The 21,811-nt window shown below is 41.2% G+C and overlaps 1 protein-coding gene across 4 annotated transcripts in view; it reads right to left on the bottom strand.

The window, feature by feature from the left end:
• The window catches only part of SGK3 (serum/glucocorticoid regulated kinase family member 3), a 46,528-nt gene extending 31,001 nt beyond the window's left edge, over nucleotides 1-15,527 (bottom strand). Inside the window, exon 1 of one of the 4 annotated variants that reach the window (XM_086740901.1) lies at nucleotides 15,506-15,527. The gene's annotated coding sequence lies outside the window, so the exon portion shown is untranslated. Of the gene's footprint in view, nucleotides 1-5,009; nucleotides 5,032-5,248; nucleotides 5,382-15,505 lie in introns of those variants that run through there. The other 3 variants (XM_086740898.1, XM_086740900.1, XM_086740902.1) reach the window with 3 other exon arrangements.
• Nucleotides 15,528-21,811: the final 6,284 nt, after the last annotated feature.

Below are 21,811 nucleotides of genomic sequence, written 5' to 3'. Positions count from 1 at the left end.
CGGGATTAGGTGTTCCCTGACTAATATCAGTCACCATCTTTCTCCTCTTGTAAAATGACATGCATTACAAAGGCTCCTAACGTGCTTGTACTCATTCTCACAATACAGGCTGTACTTCTCAACCTTTTCATTTTTTATTCTTGGTGTCATGGTTTTAAATACCATGGATATATGTATGGATTTTAATCCAAGTATGGATTAAAAACTGTAGCCCAAAGAATATGACTTGGAAGCCTGAGCTTTATTGCACATCTGAAGTTGAAAGATCTACAGAAAACAAAAGGAGGAAGTATTACCCAGATTAATTCAGGAAGAGTTTATTCATCTTACTAGGGAGAAAAAGAATAAATCATGTGAGAAGCTGAAACTGCAGAGTTCATACTTCTTTCTTTAAGCTGTCTGGAAGATCACTGGCTGTGATTATTTTCTTTCCCTGAGGCATCTCCTCTGAGTTGTGCCTGGGTCACCAACACTAAGCTGAACTGACAAACTTGGAAGAAACGCATTATCAGTTTGCCACTAAGCTCCAGAGGATCAGAGCTTTCTTTCAATTTCTATTTGCAACGAGCGTATCAGCTCTTGAGAGCTTCTCATATCTGAAATGTAGGTCTGACTGTAAAAACAGGGATAGATTTGCCTTAATCTTTGCCATGCTGTAGTTTAGGAATACAGCTGTAGTTTTAGTAGCAGGTAAAAACCACTAATGCTGTGGGAACTGCATGAAGTAATAACAGAAAGTAAACAGTAGAGACATTTTCATCCACAGCTTCAAAAGCACAAACTGTAGTTTCTTGAGGGTTGGCAGATACCAGTGATACAGATAGCGTCAGTTAAGAAGTCTCTGCTTCTGGTTATAGCTCTTCCTATAACTAAGAACAAGTATCTCCTGGCCTCAACTTTGATAACAGACACAAGAGAGAAGGAACTTTAGAAAAACAGGTAGCAAAATAAATACCCCTTAAATCATACTTGGGCACAAGACAGATTAACACTGAGACCAGTGCTGTCCAGACACACCTAAAACTTTTAAGTTCCTACAGTATCTAGGCCTGGAACAGGGGAAGGCACACACAAACGCATCAGAGGAGAACAGAAGTCATGCATCCTCCTGGCAAAGTTTCAAGCCTATCAACAGCTACACTGTCCATTTTCTCCATGGTGGCTGTCAAAAAGCCAGCAGTATTCTCACTGTTTCCTGCAGGAAACCACAACAATGTCAAAGTTCAGGCTGACCCTTGCCTCTGGTGAAGTAAGAGCACGGCAATAACAGAACTCTGACACTATGAGAACATACATAGATCTACTATACCCACAAATGAAAAATTTTCTGAATGCCTTACAATGACATACTTTGTGCAACCTCAAGCTAGCTACACACAACAAGCAAGCATTATGTAGTTTAGTAGTACATGGCAACCTTCTTTTACTCCCTTCTACATAAGCTAGGCTCAAACTGTATTAGAAAAAGTTTCTTAAGTTAAATCAGATTATTTTATTCTGTACTGAAACATTTTATTTTTAAAAAAATTATAAAGGCCTGAAGATGATACCACTGTATAACCAGGGTGCTTATGAGTCAATTTCTGCCAAGAACACTCAAAACTAGATAAGGAATCTGTGTACTCACCTGCTGGGTGAGCGCTCTCCAGCTGTAGCAAAATTGCCTTAAATGCCTCTAAGGCCAGTGCAAATCAGGTATGATAATCACTCCAGCTCTTTCAGTAATGCAAGTAAAGTGGAGTCAAGAACAGTCAAAAAACTCAAAAGACAGTCTTTCCAGCAAGCACGCAGGAAAGCATCACCAGGAGCCATACTCACCCATTGGAACAGAGCATACACTAATAATCCACCTACAAAGACCTACTCTAGGACCAAGTCCCCAGCAAAACCAGCTGCTGAAAATCCTACTTGAGTGTGATTCCAATGGAACCTGCAGATGCAGAAACAGAGAGCAAGATACCGGAGACAGTCCTATTATTTGCTATAAACATTACTTTCTCTAACGTAAGAATAAATAGAGATAATCTTTGGCATATTTTTTCATCACTTCCTCCATCTTCTCCACAAATAACCTGATAATGACTCAGCATATCACTGGACATTACACAATATTTGAGAAAGCCCAGAAAGTCAACTTCTTCTCAACCACTCTATGATGAAATAAAAAGTCCCACTCTGTTGTTACCAGACAAGCAGCTGACACACAGGAAATGGGAGATGAGGTACTCAAAATCCAATGCAACAGAACTACAGGATGAGGAGAGCCAGGGACTGCAGAAGTCACATGCTTCAGAGAGAGTCAAAAGCAAAACACAGATCCCTGATCTGTAAAGAGAGATGGATGGCTAGAAGCTGTTGAATAACTAGGTTCTGAATAAAGCAGGTTTCACATAGGCCATCCTTTAAAATACCATATACATATTATTTTTAATACAAGAACACCGAACACTAGTGTAGACCTCTAGAAATATTACAGCTGAAGAAAAAGCAGAGCACTAACCAAAATACTCCGGTCAATCCTTAGCTTATCTCCATACTCCATTCTACCTACGATTTGAGAGGAGAACTGAGAATTCAGCTGCTGGTATAAAGGAAAAACCTTGCTCCCTACTTACACACCCACTCACTACTTCGCATTTTTTTAAATTTCTAGTAGCACCACTACAGAAAGCAAACCACTACTCTGCAGCAATGTGGGCAAAGTCCAATTCAATTGATTTTCTACTTGTAGAAAAGGATAAAGCAAAAACTCAACCTCTTTTTCTAACTGTATCAAATTTACTTTGGATAAGTCAGACAAACATTTACTTCCCATCATCTTACTGCACCCAAGAACATCCCTTCTGCCTCACCTCCCAAAGTAAGTTCCAGTAAATTACTCTAACTGGCACATAACAAGATGTGTGGCTTGGACTGGATCTATTTGCATTCATGTTTATTACACGACAGAATACAGGTTCTTTGCAGTGGTGAGCAAACCCTGAGTAATAAAATGGGTCTAAAGAACAAATACTGCCTACAAAAGGCAGCTCTCTTTTAATCCTGAACACAGGTCCATAATAATTTCATCTTTAGCCTGCCGTCCATAGTATCTGGAACGGTCACTACGTGGCTCAGACAGTATGACTTACATAAACAGCAGAGCACACACACACAAAAAAATCAAGTTTGCATTACACTTGCTACCTGTACATTTCTTGGCATGCCTCCTCAGCCTTCCTACACACCAGGTGCAATTACAGTTAAATGCAGATGCCTAAGGATAGCACAGATCAAAAGCCGTAGCAACGGCACTGTGAGCTACTTTCAAGAGGTCTGACAGACAGGTGATACCAGCCACTTGCAACATAGTCGGTTCTACATAAGAGGGCAGTCAGGCTTCAGTAAACACAAAGCAAATAATCCGAGCCTCATTTTGCCCCTCTTCATGAAGTGAGAGAACCCCAAACTTCAATTCCAGATACACTGACCATATTTTTACATGACCTTCAACAAAAGTCCCTCCGTTTCACTACATAAACACAGGAGAATGCTGATTTAAGATTGATGTTACTGCTAATGCATCAAACATGGAGAAAGTTACTTGATGTTACATACTATAACTGGCAAAAGGGTAAAATCCATACCACCGAATGTATCTGGATTTTAAAATAAAGACATATGTAAATCCAAGCTACAGTTCACAATCCAGAAAACACACTTTTGAAGTCGTGCTCTACAGAAATCACGGCTGCCCAGAACCAGAAAGCTATTGGATAATGAAGAGGCAATAACTTAAATATTGGAATATAAAAGGCAAGTAAGAGAAAGAACCTTTAGCAATATCCAGATTGCATGCCCAGTTCACCACGACTTGATTCCTCACCTTACATCAGTGCAACTACAGCTAGTATTTTATGTCCATTCTTCAAGGACAGTTTACAAATTCCTGAAGGTAAGAGCATACATTGACCTCTCACATACTGCAGGCTGCACAGAGAATAAGGTGTTTCAATTTTGTAAGGCTTCAGAGAACAGTTGTTTACACACATAAAACAGAATTTAGTGCAATAACGTCAGATGTGGTGAGGCTGTAATTTACAATCAAAGGTGGGAATTAAAGTTGGAAAGCAATTTTAACACAATTCATCATCATCATGTAACCACTAGTGACTATTCTTCAGCTTTAAAATTGTCAGGGTTGTTAAAACCACCAGTACTTCTCACTGACATGTGTAAGCTAAACATGCTGTATTTCTGACCTAATTGAGTATCTCAAAATATGTTTTAAGAAATAGGTCAGTTTTCTAGCTTTAAGTTATTAAAAATACCATGCATGGAGACTACCTTGACAACATTAACAGTGAACTTTCCAAAATGCCTTCCAAAAGCTAATAACATTTTTCCTGAAATGTGAAGTATCTTAAAGCCTTTAGGAAAACACTCCTCCATACACATCTTCCTTTTTTATGATTGGTTCATGTTACAGTTATTGGAGAGACTGATGCACAGGTGAAGACAAAAAAAAAAAAAATCAGAACTATATTTAGACACTCAGACTAAAACAACATTGAAAGAACCCAAAATGGAATAACAGCAGCCTTTAAAAATACAGAATCATTCTGCATAAGTCTATAAACACACTTAATGTATGCTTTAAAGGAGATATAAAAAAACTTTAGCTACAAGAATACGTCAGCAAGTGATATTCACAGAAATCTTCGATGCCAAATAACTGGAAGAACCATAACAGCACTCAAGTGACATTACAGCGCTGAAATGAAATGCAGCACCAGCACGAAGACATACCGTAAGTATACAGGGGAATAAGAAATGAACATTCCATACTGCGAAATTACTGCACATCTAGAAGCAGAACAGTTACGCGTTTGAGAGCTGCTAGAAGAGGAAAACTGACGTAAATATTTAAAAAAACCAAACAAACAAACAAAAAAGAGCTGTCAAAACGGCTTGATACTTTACAACTGCCTTTTAACTAACCCCTACAAAATTAAATTCCTCAAGAGTACCTGAATCCCTCCTGCAAGCCAGCATTGCCTGAAGCGCTGCAGTTTCCCAGAACAGTCCCGCAGCGGCGTGCCCCCGCAGGCTCGCTCTGCTCTCCCACAAGCACCAGCCAGGCGCTGGCTGCGAGGCCCCGGGAGGAAGCAGCACGCAGGCCGCGCAGGTAACGCCTCCGCGCAAGCCCCCGCCCAAGGACTGGCGGAGAGGCGCAGCCGGTAACGTGAACCCGCAGCCACCCACCTACCGCACAAGCCAGGCCGCCGAGCTCGGGGACGAAACCGAGCCACTCGCCTTCGCCCCAACAGCTCCTTCTCGGCTCCCTGATTTCTAGGAAGTTACACGTTTCTCGCATTCCCGGTCCAGCGGCGCCGCGCGGCTGCTTCCCGCCAGCGCCCGCCGCTCCCCCGCGCCGCCATCTCCTGCCGGGCGGCGTCCCGCTGCCCCGCGCCTGCCCTCGGAGCCCCAACGGCGGGGAAATTAAAAAAAAAAAAACAAACAAACAAGCAAGCAAAAATAACAGCGAAAGGCGGCTCCACCCGGGAGAAGCGACCGGCCCGGTCCCGCGCCGAGAAGCAACGGCGGCGCACGCGGCCCCCGCCTGAGCTACGCCCGCCCACGCACCCTGCACGTGCGGCCGTCGCTGAGGCGGAGGGAGAGGGGGGTAACGTGAACCGGCCCCCCCCCCCCGCAGTGACTCCGTCGCACGGAACAATGAGCGCCGGGGGGGCCGCCCCGACCCGCCCGCCCGCGGGGCCAGCGCCCGGCCCAGGCCGCCCTCCCGCCCTCCGCCCCCGCGGCGCCAGGCTGAGGCCCGGCCCAGGCTGCCCGCCTGCCCCCGCGGCACCGGACCCCCTCTAGGCCCCGGGCTGTGGGCTGGGAGGCGAGGTTCCCCTCGCTCCCCTCCTGTTTTCATAAAAAAACTTTTTTTTTTTTTAAATGAATTTCCTATTATCTTTTTTAATTACCAGTACCCACTTTGCCCCGTCCCCGCCTCCAGGTTTCAGCCCCCAGGGGACTCTCCCGCTTCTGCTGGGCGGCTCCCCCCAGAAACGCCCGAAAATCAGCAGCGGCCAAGCTGCCACTCTGGTAAAAATAATAGTAAAAAAAAATAATAATAATTCCGCACAAGAGGGGTTTCCATTTTAACTCTTCAGTGCGCTTAGGGCTGCCCACAACCCACTGGCAAGGCCATCATAAAGCCAGCCGGCTGCTGTAATGGATACTCTCCCCATTCTTCTGGACATGCAGAAGGAGTAACAAAAATGAGACAGGTTTGTATAATAACTAATTAGGGAACTACTTCTGCATCCTCTGAAATTAGAGGCTAAGTTTCAATACCCCAGTTAAAATTCAACTAGACCTGTTAAAACAAATAACTTGCTAAGTTTTTCCTGAGTAGATTGAGAACATAAAACAGTTTTAAAAAATAGAAATTGCAGGAAAAAAAAAAAAAAAAAACAAAAACCTCTTTCAATGGCAGTATCACTTCTGCTTTATTTTGTTAACTAGATCTAAAAGTGCAGGACAGCCAGGAATTAGCGTGGATTCAGTTTAACAACAGACCACTGCACCCATTAAGTTAAAACCTCGTGTTCACTGACGATCTGCTATGGTCTCTGAAGGTGTCTGTTCATCACTCAGACAAGGCTTTAGTGGCAAAGAATGTCTAACGCAAACAGTCATACTCGGGATGAGGTAAAAGCCTATGCCATTTTAGTTTCTTCCATATAAATACCTGAAATGATTCTTGGGATTTCAACTGCCGCGTGAAGAATGAGCAAATGTGAAAACACCATAGCCTGTTCCACTGTCGTAACTGATGTAACTCCTAGGAGCCCCCAAAATCCCACAGGTTTTCATCAGGAAATTGTTCTATTGATTACGGAGAAGCCCCATGTTCTACAAGTGTGTCTTCACAAGACTTGTGTTTGGGCCTGACGAGACATGACGATGCTCATTTCAACAGTCACAGGTATTGGCAAGTATCTGGGAAGTAGCAATTCGGGAGATCCTGTTTCTGAACACTCCTGCTGCAGAAGTATTTCTGCATAATACTACACTCATGTGTCAGACACTAACAGTCATCCAAGAACCTTCCAAAAACAAACCAGAGAAGCTGCCTGGCATTATTTAAAATACCTCAGTGTTTGGATTTGCACATTGTAACTGTGTACATGCAGCTCAACTGGTTCACAAGCTTCCATTTCAGGGGAGTCCACGCAGGAAGAAATGAGGAATTCTCCCATCCTATCCTGCCCTTTCCTGATTTTGGAGTTTCAGTTTTCTGGGTAGGCACTGCTAGATCCAGATACTGCATTGAAGCAACTGCTGCCTTTCGCTTGTTCAGATCAAGCAAGGTATTTATTTGCCCTACATTCTTAGAGAGGTTTCAAAGAAACTTTGTTAGCACTTCTCATTGTGAACTCCAGAGCAGGACACTTTTGAACTTCAGTCAATTAGGATAACTTGTTGGCAAATAATTTAATCAGGTAATTTGTATTCAAGAGTTACTTTACTTTACAGTTGTTTAGCAGTGTTCACCTGTCTGGGTGATAGTTTTCAGTTAATCATTCACTCATCAGCAGATCAGCTGAATGGAGCCACTAGACTGATTTACAGTAAGTAGAGGGGCCTCAACCCAGGAAAGCTGAGAAGACCACCCTAGCCTAGAGATAATTTAACTCCATCTACCTGGCCACACAGTCTAAGCCCTAAACCTTTGAATAAAGAGCAAATAAAATTTGTCCTTCCTCACAGTTAAAAACTCCCTGAAAACTGGGCTGTCAACTGGTTAATTTTTTGCAGTTCCTCTCACTGTTCTGGAGCTCTACTCAGTCTTAAGCAATCAGAGAGCAGCAACGTGGTACGTATATCCTTAAACTGTAATTTGCCTGAATGAATTCCACAGCATGTTCATTTGTCTAGTGCGTCATACCATGCAAAACATTGTTAAAGTCCCAAAATGTCCATAAACCCTCATTTATAGATTTGCTTGATGAGCTTTTAATGGCTAATATTCTAACATCAATGTGGATACCTGGTGGTTAACTGCACAGCACACACAGAAACACACAGAACTCAACTTGCCTTTTAAATGAAGTTAAAGGTCAGCATTTGCTCTGGCATTTTTGTCCCTGGGAACTCCCTTGCATTCCCCATTTATGTTTCCTGGGCAAGTAATGCACACAAAGAATCTCGCTTCCACTGCTTTGCAGTACTTCGCTTCTAAAGAATGTTACAAATCCATGTACTGTGCTGTCATTCCAACTATTTCAAGTCTTTGCTGAAGAATACCAGGGACTGGGCGGCAGGGGCAGAAAAAAAAAATTTAAAAAAGGGATGAGAAATGAAGGACCCATCTCAACCCACTGCAAACGAAGAGGTCACAAAAATGCAGGCTACCTTTGATGTGTTTCTCCAAGCCCAGTATGAGCAGGTAGCAACGATCTGAACTATTAGGTTCTGTTTTTACTGAAGATGTCCTTGAATTAGTATGAAAACCTTGTCCCTGACCAAAGATCAAAAGTCTAATTTTACAACATCAAGAGAACAATACGGACAAAAACACAGTATAAAAAAAATGTTATAAGACAAAGACAAGCAGGAATGCAGACAACTTGTTTAAACATAGCCAGGAGCTTTGCTAGCAAACACTGTTCTGTATATATATTCTGTGGTACTTTAGTATATGCTCAAATATTCACACAAGCCCAAAACCACTTCACAAGTGCAGTCCAATATTTTTAGTTACTACTAAAACGTGGTCGGTCAATTGAGTAACATTGAGTAATTGAGTAAACTCAAAATCATTACCTCATTATCAGCTTCAAACACCACCACCAGAACTTTCAATTTCCGTTCCTGCATCTTCAAAGGCGTATCTCAGCCTGTCACTTTTAACACCAAGCTTTCTATCCCACTCCTCTGCTCTGGGACAACACAAACTCCTTGCCCCAGAACAGACCATCAATACAGTCATCAGGTTTGGGCACTAAGACGAGATGGTGTTTGGAATCAAAACTCTTCTGTGACAGTATCCCCAGCAACTCTAGTTAAACCAAATGCACTTCTGCTTAAAACCCTCCAAAAGGCATGAAGGTGACACTGCAGTAGATATGAAGTGATCTTTGAAATTATTATTGTTTGCGTTTCGCCTGTAAAGCCCCTAAACTTAGACTTCACTCCGGAAACAAGTGACAGCCATTGTAGTTAACTTTGCATGTGCCAATTGTTTTAATCAAAGAACCCGACTCGAAGCAGGTTGTATCCACCTACACAGCACTGAGCAGTCTGAGGACATCACCCTTTGGAAAGCCTCAGGCTGCAATGCATGCTCCTCACAATGATGCAGGCACAGAAACTCAGGGCAAACATTGTCTAACTCTTGAGATTCTGGCAGCCACAAAGACCCCATAAAACGTATGAAGACAGATCTGCACCTGCCCTTTTCTATCGATTACTCTCACACTGCTTCCCAGCCTCTTGTCTGGATACACCTAATTAATCCATGTTCATACCCCACTGCCTGCTCAGGAACAGGACTCTGAAGAGGCTTGTGAAAGGGCCAGTTGTGACGAGGTGTTCAGCACTGCAAAGCATGATACCCAAGAGTCATGTACTGGAGAAAACAGACTCTCTGGACACTTGAGATTACCAGAAAACATGGGCTATCACAGATAAAATCAAGTAAGACGACCCGCAGTGGGAAAGTGATTTAGCTGAAAGCTAAAAGGTTAAAATTGTGGAAGAAACGCCAGCTGGACAAGATTTAAACCTCACAGTGCAGGTGCAAGCAACAGTGTCACCAGGTAACTGTTCTTTACCAAAGCAGGTTTTGTAACACTTAATACATGCAAGCATATTAATGGCTTTCATTTAACTCATTTTCATAGCTGCATGCCTGTGCTAATTAGCAAAGTCTGAATAATGGTTCTGTTTTATAGGAGCTGTGCAAGAGAAATTTTTTTCCTCCACTTTCTTTTTGTACTCTAGATCAACTACAAAATTACTTCAGATTACAAAGACAGTCTTTCAATTTGAAGAATGAAATCAGCACTTAAAGAGATCAATTTGTAGTGAACATAGACTTCACCCCCTTCTCCCAAACAAACAAACCAATCCACCTGAAACTACCACAAGCCACCTAAAAAAGTACGACTGAAAGATTCATTATTATCTCTTGACAAAGCATAAGAACTTGGCAGGTGAAGGAAGCTTCCCAACACTGACTGACATTCACAGTAAGATGACAGTTTTCCAGCACTCCAGACACAAAGAAGATGATCCATGTATTACATGGGGAGTGTCCTGGAGCAGAGAAGCCAGTGCAGATGAAAAACAGGATCTACAACAACATGATGCGGACCCCACTTAGCATAGCTAACACCACAAACCAAAATAATGGAAAACTATAGAAAAACTGTAATACATTCCATCATTTCACAAACATCACCAAGTATGCATAACACGGACCAGAAGAATGACAGCAGCACCACATCAAAGAAATTCTTCACAGAAGCTAAGAAAAAAACTGGTTTAAATCAACTGAAGCATACAGTAAAGATGAACAGTAGCAGACACAAGCAAGCATTGTGCCAAAAGCAGCAGTGTCACAAGGAATTAAGGAAAAATAGATAAAGCTGAAAGACTACAAAGGCAAGTTTATCCCTATGTAGGGGAACATGTATGCCAAGTACATTGTTGCATACCTTGGAAGTGCAGATTTCCTGCCAGTTGCTCTTCAGAGCAATTATGGTTTTTGTTAAAAATACATTAAGCTTTCAGTCTCTTCAGCAATGCATTTACACTCTGGGATGATGAAGCCAACAGCTGAGAGTTTCTCTGGGCAAGAATAACTGTAGTAAACAGCAAATACTCTCAGTCGCATGGAAAAGTGCCACTAAGGAGGAGTTCAGTGGCACCTCTCTCTTAAATGCATTGACATTTACATTGGTCAACATGGCAACACACGTATCTGGTCCTTCCTAGAAGCAGTATCTGCACTCTTAACATTGAGCAGACCTATATGGGACTTAACTGTCCAGGCTGAACGATAACTCTTACTTGTCTGCTGGGGATCCAGACCTCCAAAACAAATGCAAACAGCTCAGGTTCTGTCCTGGTAGCACCTTTAGGCAGAAGAGAGGAGGCATCTCTGGCGAAAATCAGATGTATACCAGGTTTTACAGATCCCATCTCAGCCCATGCATAGCCCTCATTCCTCCCACAGTACCAGAACTTTGCCTAGGGATGTCTCCCTTTCCGCTCACAAAGGCCGCTTTCACATCCCAGATTTTACTCCGCTTCAAAGAATTTTCATTGCCTAAGATGCAAGGATCGCTATATTCTGAGCTGCTTTCTTATAAGCCAGGGATTTCTGGCCGTACTTCATATACTTCATGTTGAGTTAGGTCGCATATGGTCTTTTACAATGAGAAGGAATCTGTTTCAAGCAACAACTATGGGCAAATGCAAAGGGAGTTTATGGAGCTGGCCACCATCTCATTGTGGGGAAGTACTTGATACACATAAAGATCTGGAGGTAGCAAATGGAGCGTAACAGGCTGAGTGGTGTAAGGAGGAGGAAATTCAAGTGATTCATTCCAGTAGAAAACCTGTACATACCTCAGACATAGCACAGACATCCCTCATGAGCTGCATACCAACCTGTAATCCATACCATAACCAGTTTCACATTTTATCCAAATATATGAATATTAGAACACATACATGCAAACCAGTTTACTGTCACAAGCATCAGACAAGCTTTTAAAAGATGGAAAACAAACTGGAAACATGAAGACAAGTAAGGCCATTAGCTACCCCTTTTTCCCTTCATGGAAAAGTTCTGCTTGTTTAATTTTGTGATTACTTGAAGCCTCTGTATACTTCCATGAATATATTTAGAAAAATTCATTCCTTTTGTACAACACTATGTTGTAACTAACAACCTTCTGGGTAATTTGATATGAGCAAGCGATTTTCGGTAAAAACGGCATAAATGCATGATGGGATTTCAAGATTAAAAAAAAAGCAGTATTAGGCAGAGACATATGTGCATTTTAAATATATGCATCTTTATTTTCCTCACATCATCCTCCTCAAGCTCTTTAGTTCCCACATACATACACACAAACGAAATGTATTACTATTGCCATATCAGTAATGTTGGAGTACTTTTTTTAGTTAGGGCAAGTTGAACAATGTTTTGTTGTAAAGCAAAATGACGTAAGATTACTTTCTAAAAATTACTTACTATGCAAGGCATTTAAAGTGAAAGGTGAGGTGCACGTGAATTGTCTGACACAGCTCACTTCCGACACAAAGCCTGCTGTTTACATCCTGTTCGCTTATGGGTGCAAGAGCTGGCAGGGTTCCACCAGGAGATGTCACCCAACTATAGCCTCATCACGAGGAGAAGCACCACTAACTGCGGGCACATGGACATACACCTGGATTTATTCCCCACAGGGTCCAGAGCTCTTTTGCCTTGCACTTGCCCTCACTCACTGCCAGTGTGCAGCCTACAGCAGGTACCCAAACAAATCTCCACGAACTAGTTCAGGTACCAGAAGCAGAATAATGGTATGAATGCCAGACTACAGACAGCCTAGTTTACCTTGGCTTTCCGTTATCTTAGAGATGCACGCTGTAGGTACTGCCTCAAGCCACCTCCACTTGCTTATGTGGACACATGGAAGTTTTACATGGGTTCCACGAATATAAAGAAGAAGTGCATTGGACCTGATTTATCACTAAATCCTACAAGGGTGAATACATAACATAAAAAAGCCAAAGATAACAGGTTTCTTTATAGATATATAGCAAAATATGATCTTGACATGTCAAATATACAGCTTATTGGTATATACAGCTTATTGGTATACGCTAAAATGTTCTGGGGCTAGTTTCAGCAGACACACATACAACACAGTAAAAAAATCACTGCACTGTTAAACACTTCAAAGCTGGAGTTATTCAACACATCTCACGAAGTATCAGCATAAGTTACTAAAAACCCACCCAACTCATAGTACTGCAAGACCTGCATTTTGTTCCTAAAAGCCTCGTTGGAATTCAGCTTCTAAATACAGTTTTATAAAACAGGCCAAGTATCTGGGTTTGCAGATCTGAGCAGTTTGTGCAGGAAGGTATACTAAAGCGAAGTATAAAAAAACCACTGTGAAAGTAGTAATTCTGTATGGATGTTTCTTAATTCAGCCTCCAGAATGCCAGCTACAGCACGTTCTACTAGAATTGCAAATACAGGCTGGGGTGAACAAACATGCTTTGGTAAACAAATGCTCTGGCATACAATGTTATGTAGGTGGGGTCTACCCAGAATGTCAAGAGTTCTTCCCCAAATTGTAGAGATGAGCAAGAACACAATCGCCACATTTGCATTTTCAAGCTATTTACTGGTAGCTCACCTGTACAGGTATTCTATTCAAATTAAACTAAACAAGGTTTGGCAGGTGTCCTCCCATCACTCCCACCCCCTCACAAAAGGCACACAGCCTTTTTCCAAAATACCAGCATTTTAAAGGCAGCCTAAGATCTACAGAATAGACCAGATTTGGATTTGCTGTTCTTCTTAATACTTCTAACAAACTGTTTATGCCAAAAGACACATGCAGCATTGTTGCACACTACAGCATTGTTATGCACCAACCTGAGTAGAAAAAAAGGTAGCACTGATTTAAAAACCCCACTACCAAAGCAAGAAGCTGTATCTCATAATCAAAAAAAATGAGAGACAACTAAGCAAATTGTTGTAAGAGTTTATTATTTGCTGTCCTTACTTTATTTAGTTGTTTATCTAGCCATTTTCTCACGTTTGCCAGATATTCAACCACAGAGAAGATGTATTTCCATCTACCAACTACAGAGTCTGTTTTTTGTTCTCCAAGCACAAATACTCTCATTTTCAGCCCTTCAAGCCGTGGGTCAATGTTTTAAGTGTGCATGTGGGTCTGAACTATTAAAGTGAGTTGCAGCAGTAGATTTAGAGAGAGATACATCCTGTCCCCATATACTAGGTAAAACCAATACAACACAGGATGTCCAAGAAAAGCAGGGACAGAGGACAGATTATCAACTTCTGGACTCCACTAAACTGAATTTTTGTTTAACATATAGTTTATACTATGACAATCTAGCAGAAGCCAGTTATTGGAACGTTGTACATCTGAGTATAAAGCATAAGCAACAATTACATAAATCCCTCTAATCTCAACATTAACTGAAGACCACTGTTCCATTATCCAGTTTTAAAAAGTAACATGGCAGTGTTTCATCTTTCAGGTCAGCAATTTTTTAATATTCACTTTTATGGTGTTAGGTGGTAAGAACCACAGGGAACAAGGAAAGATATTGTAGGTTACAACAGGGAACCCAAATACTAAGTAGGAGAAGTTATCACAAAATTTCATCGGTTGAGATTTTGCTTTGATGTACATACAGCTATTTTAAAGGGACAATAGCAGCCATATTAGTTAAAAGGCACAGTATTTTCTTGCAGTCACTGTTCCAATTAGTCAAATGTTTCCTATGAAAATGTTCGCGCTACTTTGTTTTCCTTCTATAAGGTATGAGATCAAGAATAAGTCTTATTCCAACTACAGTTTTCTCCAACAATGCTGTGCAAATTAAAGTAATTTTTGTAGATGACAGCGCAATTTTAATCTTGCATAAAAACACAAAAGAGCAAAGTGCCAAAGTTTTCTAATTACCTGGCAATCTTTGTGTCAACTCAATCCATTAAATGTTTTTATAAATCTCCGAATTAAGCAGAGAAAAAAAAATAATTAGAGAAAGGTAAAGAATTTTGTAAAGCCATGAGAACTCAAGATGTTGTACATATCATGAACTGAAGCATTTGGCAAATACGTTGTTACTGCATTGGTAGTAAAATAGAGGAGCTGTGCAGAATCTGCACAATGTTCAGGAACTACCAATAGTCAACCTCTGTTCAGATGCAATTGCAATGGTGGTGAGGCTACACCCAAATCCAGACCCAAACTGGAGTATGCACCACACTAATGGAAGCTAACAGGAGCAGTGCTGGAGGAGGGTGCTCCTATCTTTCACTCTTGGATTAACCGATGAAAATTTAACTTCAGTCTGAAGCAGATACTGCGCAAGTGCTCAAAAAATCTCTCCGTGCCACACTAGCTCTGTTCTGTCAATAGCAGGTTTCTACACCAAATTGCTTCCGATTCAAATGTACCTTTCATTTATATAAAAAGTGTTGCAGTAACAGCCCTTCAAAATACCCATTTCAGAATTAATGTTTCATCATTCACCTTTATATAACTGCGGTTCTCCCAGGCCTACGCTGCTCAATTTTTTTTTTCTTTGTTTGCCACCAATTTAAGCCTACCCGCACACAGTCGTTAGCACACCAGAACCGCAGGGAACGCCTGCGCTGCTGGCGTGGTCACCTCCTGGTGGCGCCTGGGCCGGTGGGCTGGTGTCCCACCAAGGGGTCCGAACCACGTACCTCCGTTAAAGAAAAGTCAAGGTAATTATAGATATTTTCATCCTTCACCCGTCTGCCTCCACTGATCGATTGATCAGCATCTTCAAAATCAGAAAAGATAAGCAGTGTTTATTTTTCACTCTTACAAGAATAACGCCTAATTTTGACAAGAGAAATGCGGAAGTACTGAGGACAAAAGCATTTTTTCACCTAATTCTTTTAAAGTCAAAGCACACAAGATGGCTGTTTATACTGCTGATTCCCGACTCCAGCGTTCCTACATGCGTAATTGCTCAATAGAGCTTTTCATATACAATTTATTGCATCCATTGTGAACTTGCACAGTTAACCCATTTTAAAATCTGGTTTATGGGAAGGATGTCTCAAGTCACAAAAGCCAGAGCAGCTGGGCACTTTTATGGGATAATGGAATGACAGTAGAGCTTCTATCAACTAAAAGGACCAGCAGTCAAGTGAGACAAAAAGAGAACAAATAAACCCTTAAACTAACACCAGAGAAAAAGACATTTTGGACATTTCACATAAATGCAAACTTGAAAGCATTAATATGCCTACCACAGTGGGCAGGTATAGAGTCAAACTATACCTGTGCGGATGCTAGAATTGTGGGAGTATGGAAAACAGGAAGGTGGTGGGATTAGTTATTAAATTTACATAGGATTATATGAAGTTTTGTTTTACTGCCAGGAAAGTTGAGAGCAGAGCCCATGACTTCCTGTAGTGTCTGGGGGAGGGGAGAGGAAAACATGCAGAACCTCCACTCCTTTACTTTATTTTTTTACAAAAAAAAAAAAAAAAAAAAAAAAAAAAAAAAAAAGATATTTTCTTTCGTAAGGCAAAAAAAAAAAATATTAAAAATTGCAACCATATGTGGGGTGGAGGCAAATTTACTATGAAGAAAAGTAAATCTGATATGAACAAAAAATTATTTCAGAGAATACTTGTCAGTATCTTCTGAACACACAACTCGTGCAATTTGTCTTACATTTTAAAAGTTTTCAAATACTGCTAGATAATCTCCTCAGATCTGAGAAGTTAACCAATTTACTGAAAAGCCTTAAAAGGAAAAGAGGTCTGACGCTGGTCTGTGGTTAATTCTGTAGTACGTTGGCACAGAACATATCACAAATTTGGAAGGAAGTCAGATTAAAGAAAGAAACAAACAAAATCCCAGATATTGGCTAAGGAGACTAAATAAATAAACCAAGGTCTGAATCCCAATAAATAAAGTAGTATTTTCTTTGCCAGTAGCAGCATTTTCTTGGCCAAATCTATTCAGATTCCAATGGACAATAAAATTTAGACCTGCCACATTGTAAAACATGAAAACAACAATAAAAATGTGTCTGCAACACAGACCCAAAGATTTAACCAAGGCACAAGGGAAGTTTTTGTGGTAGAACTAGGAAGAAAGCTTGCGTCTTCTGAACTCCCAGCGCATCTTGTTCGTTATCCCACAGTGGAGGAAGTTTACTTGCAAAGGACAGCCTTTTTACTCAGCTAGGAAAAAAACAATCTACTTCTTACTTTCTTCTAAAAGCACCCCAGCCCTAGTTGTCTAGCACCATGTAATACTGATTGCTCATCGGTGTAGAGCACAAGCAGAACCCCAGGTCACATAAAACATTTGGAAGACCATTTGCTAACCCCAGCGAGATCGGAGCTCCCTAGGAATATCTGGGTGCGCGTGTTAATATGCTCAGTGAATTAGTTTGCTAAAACTAATCTCTAATTAGATACATGATACAAAGGGCTGCAAATAAATTATCATCAAAATCACAGTAAGTCTTGTTGGGCTGGAGATGGTAGTGCAAGTGGAAGAAAAGGAGACACAAGCCTAAAAAAGCATTTTGTGATCAGAAGAACTGGCAGACCTTTGCCTAATTAATCATAATATTAAACCCAAATAGCCTTTTATTTTGGGTACCTCCTTCATGAGCACAGAAAAAAAAAGGTTGCAGGCAGTTGCACACACTTGCAAACATTTTATCAAATAGTAGGCAATGAAAAAAATATCTTCCCATTTCTGGTGTGTCATCTTTCTCGTTTACCTTCACTGGGAGGATAATGTCTGTCTACCATGTTACATCCCACCTCTCCACTTGCCTGTTCTCTGTAACTCGGCCTCACCGGAGGAAACCCACAGGGTTTCAACCCTCAAGAGGTGCAGCTCTTCGCTCACAACCCCTCTCCTCCTGCTCTCTCCGCACTCAAATGCCACTGTCACCCACTCTTGTTCAGGATCATTTTCACGCTGCAGCTGTGACTTCTCTTATCTCACCAGCTAGGAATAAAACCCAGAGCAAAGTTCTTTGGAAAATAGGTCATCTTTATTAATTTTGTGCAAGACATCTAGCATAAAGTGGACTTGATGCTGCTTCAGGTGCCTAGTGGCTGCCAATGACCAAGATAACAATGTAAATTTATACATGCAGATAGGTATCATTGCAGACACCTCTCTTATTGTGCTTAATGGACTACAGAGTAATTCTTTAAAGTTTCAAAATCTTTCTATTCCTAGCTCTTAAGACGCTGGTCAGAACAACTAGATCCCTGTCTTTTGAAAGAGTGGCAGCACACGTCACAGCTTTTATTCAAAGGAAACGCTGCACAGACTGGCTTCCCATAGTGGGGTGGGAACACTCTTTCTGCCTTTTTCACTCACCCTGGATTTGAAGAAAGTTAATGGTAAGCTTTTAGCATCACTGGTGTCACCAAGGGTGAATGCACAAAGGCTCAGTTCTCTCTTGGGAGTGGGCAGTACAGCATTCCCCTTTCAAAACAGCAAGGGGAGGCATTTATAGTTAATTGCCGAAGTCACTCAAGTCACACAACTGTTCATTCTGATGAAGTGGTTCTGTTAAAATTGTTTTCTTTCATTGCTGTAACAAGCAGTAGAAACAAATCCGTGGTTGGAAGAGTTTGGATCCAGCATCTGACCTTTGCACCTTATCAACAACTTGTGGAACGAAATCTGGACCCACCACAGATGGGCTCAGGTTACAGACCAGAAACAGAAACAAGGTTAGACTAGATCATCTTTAAGGTCCTTTCCAACTGAAACAATTCTGTGATTCTGTAAATCTGAAAGCACGCCTTCTCTTTATTTTTTACCTTAATGTTTCCCACTATGGTGGACCCACTGGCACTGCGCACAATGACAGACAACGCGTGGTAGGCAGCCATCAGAGTCTGAAACGTTGCAAGAAGCCATTTGCACTAACAGGCCTAATCAGTTCACATGACAATGAAGCCATTAAATAATATCTAGCAGCACCAGGGTTATTTGTTTGATATCTCAAATCTACGTATCAAATAGCTAGCAACTTGGAAATAAACCAGAAAAGCCTGAAATGGGAATCTAACAACACGTGCTATCTTGATAGCCACAAGGTACCAGGAGCAGAGGCCTGTGAATTGACTTGAAGCTTTAGTGTTGTTTAGACTCACACTGCTTTTATTTCAAAATCAGCATTTTTTTAATTAAAAAAAAAAATGGAGGAAATACAGAAGGCAGCAGATCCTTTAGATTTGTTTCTAGACAAATGGAGAGCAACTAGTTCAGAGGACAAGCTGACTAAACCTCCTGAAATAGGAGAGGGAGCTCATAAATCTAACAAAGATAAATGTGAACGCACTCCGGTAGGGAGGAGACTTCACAAGAGAAACTAAGAGGAGAGACAAGAAATGATACAACAGGGTAATCTGTGCTTATGTCCTGTAAAAATAAACAGCCAAAGTTGCAGCACAAGATTTATTTGTCAAGCCAGACATAGAATGTGAAAATATAATCAAACTGCTAGCAATAAGTACAAAATCTGCATAAGTACATAGGTATGAGAATCAGCATGGTTAAGATAGAATCATAATGAAAATTAAAAAAAAAAACAAAAACAAACTGTCTAGCAACAAAAAAATTATTATTAATATGTTTCTAGCTTAACAGCAAGAAAAACCTTGCTGCTCTAGTCGACACAGAGGAAAACTGATGAGAGATTACATCCAGAAGGCTATCATGTCTAGGACATCAGTCTTTGCTAAGAGGGTCAAATGCAAGCAGTGATTAGCATATATAATAGCAATGATAGGTAAGATTTCAGGGGAAAAGTAGGAGAGAGAGAGAGAGAGAGAATGTGAATCAAAGTGTGTGCCCATGTGCATGATGGAAAAAAACCCAAACAAGTAAGCAAAACAAAGCAACACAAAAAAAAAAACAGGTAAGAATATTAGAGACCAAATGAGTCAGGTTAACTTCAAGTTCCCGGGGAAAACAATGCAGAACAAATTAGTGAGCAGCACCTGGAAGATAATCTTAACTAGTAGCCAAAAAAGATTTGTTAAATCACATCGCTAACTTCCTTTGACAAGCCTTCCAGATAAGTAGGAGAGAAACCACGGATGTCACATCTTTCCTTTAGTAAGACTTTGAAACTGCCTTGAGGTATTTTAACAGTCAGACTACAGATACAGGAAGAATAAGCATTAGTTCAAGATGTGAGAAACAAAGGTTAAATATGTCATCGTCAGGATAGAGTAGTGATCTGGAAGGACGGAGTGAAATGTAGCAGGTTATGTACAAGGTACTGCCCACAGGCAGGAAACATCAAACATAGAAACACAGGATGGGAAACAAGGCAGCAGACTACAGCGGGTCACGAGAGAAATATCATGCTGTTCTAAGAAACACAAACATTGCTATGAGATATAAAATCTATTGGAGTGCAAAGCCTGAGCATAATCTGCTGAACTAAAAAAAAAAAGTCCTTCTATTTTACTCTGTTCATGTCTGAATACTTAGGAAAGATGTGGACCCATCACAGCGAACAGTAATGAGAATGGAAAGTAGTCTAGAAAATGTGACTTATGGGGAGGTGGGATGTATAAGCTACTTGTTAGTATGGGGGAGGGGGGAACAAAATACTTAATGGATGGCTGTTATATTGGAAGACTACTACAAAGAGAAAGGAATTGTCCCTTCAGTCAGCTCTGGATAAGTCCTAATGAGCTTAAAAAAAGCACAGAAATGGTTCAGGTTAAACACTGGAGAAGGGGAGATAAGAACACCAAAAAGAAAAAGGAAGGGTATTGAAGCACTGGGAGAGATTCCAGGGAAAAAGTCTTTGAAAACAGCTGAGTTTAAAAATACTTCTTCATAAAAGACAGATTGCACCTTTGCGGCAGAGTGAATTAAGTGACCTCTTGAGATTGAGACCTTATGGCTGGGAGAAACGTTCTCGGAAAGAGCTGGTGGCAGACAAGAAGTGAGGGGAAGGAAGCACAGAGAGGAGAAGCAGTGAGGGAAGTCAAGGGACAGGCAGGAAACTGAGAAAAAAACTAAAAATGAGACTGCCGTTTGCAGGGAGAGTAACTTCAGAGGTGTGTTACACTTTCATAAGCACTACTTATGAGGTTGCACCTGAGGTCAAGAGAAAAGGCAGGCTCCAGGTGGTAAAAAAAAAAACCAAACAACAAAATCTTGCAGTGGTTTTTGTTCCAACATTTACCTTAGGAAGTACTGCAGTGCAAGTAAAGCACATCCATAGAGAGGAAAACAGTTGATGCTGAGGACACAACATCCACACTACCCATGCTGGTGTGGCAGGATTTGTGTGTTTTGCTTCGAGCCAGCTCTAGCCTGGTCCTGTGGGCAGGAGACCCATTCGTGGTCGGTAGGTGTTAAAAGCACTCCTGCAGAACATCTTCCAGCCTCACTTCATCTGAGAGGAATCCAGCTCATGTTCCCCAAGATCACTCTGCGAAGTGAACCGAAATGGGGCAAGGGACGTACTTTAATAGCAGGTTCCTAAATTGAACTAATACGGTAACACACACTCACCCCAAGCCAAACCAGAGGAATCCAGGGATCAACAGTGGCATCCATGTGGCAGAGAGCAAAGCAGGACAGGTCACCCACAGCAAACCAGAAGAACGCTGCTTGCCTCACCTGTTCGATAGATCTAAACACTCTGCAACACCAAGCATGACTGGAGTGACGGCATCAAGCACCTAGGCACCAGGCACCACCTGTTTCCAGACAGCACACTGACCATTTTAACTGACATCTGATGTGACATATGGACTCTTTGGTAGGTCTGTAAATGAACTGTAACAAACCATCACAATGTTTTCATTTAACAACTGCAGTTGCTTTAAAATAACACTGCTTATAATCTTTTTTTTTTTCTTTCTTTTCTTTAAATGAGGACCTATGTCTAGGAACTTTCTGACTCATATACATTAAAATAGTAGAACCAAAACAAAAGGCCAAGCACCCAAGCCATCAATCTTTTCCAGTTGCCAAGTCAT

Source organism: Chlamydotis macqueenii, chromosome 2 (genome assembly GCF_036417535.1).
Source record: "Chlamydotis macqueenii isolate bChlMac1 chromosome 2, bChlMac1.mat, whole genome shotgun sequence".
Lineage (NCBI taxonomy): Eukaryota > Metazoa > Chordata > Aves > Otidiformes > Otididae > Chlamydotis > Chlamydotis macqueenii.
The sequence above is the reverse complement of the archived record's forward strand: the minus strand, read 5'-3'. Positions and strand labels throughout refer to the sequence as shown.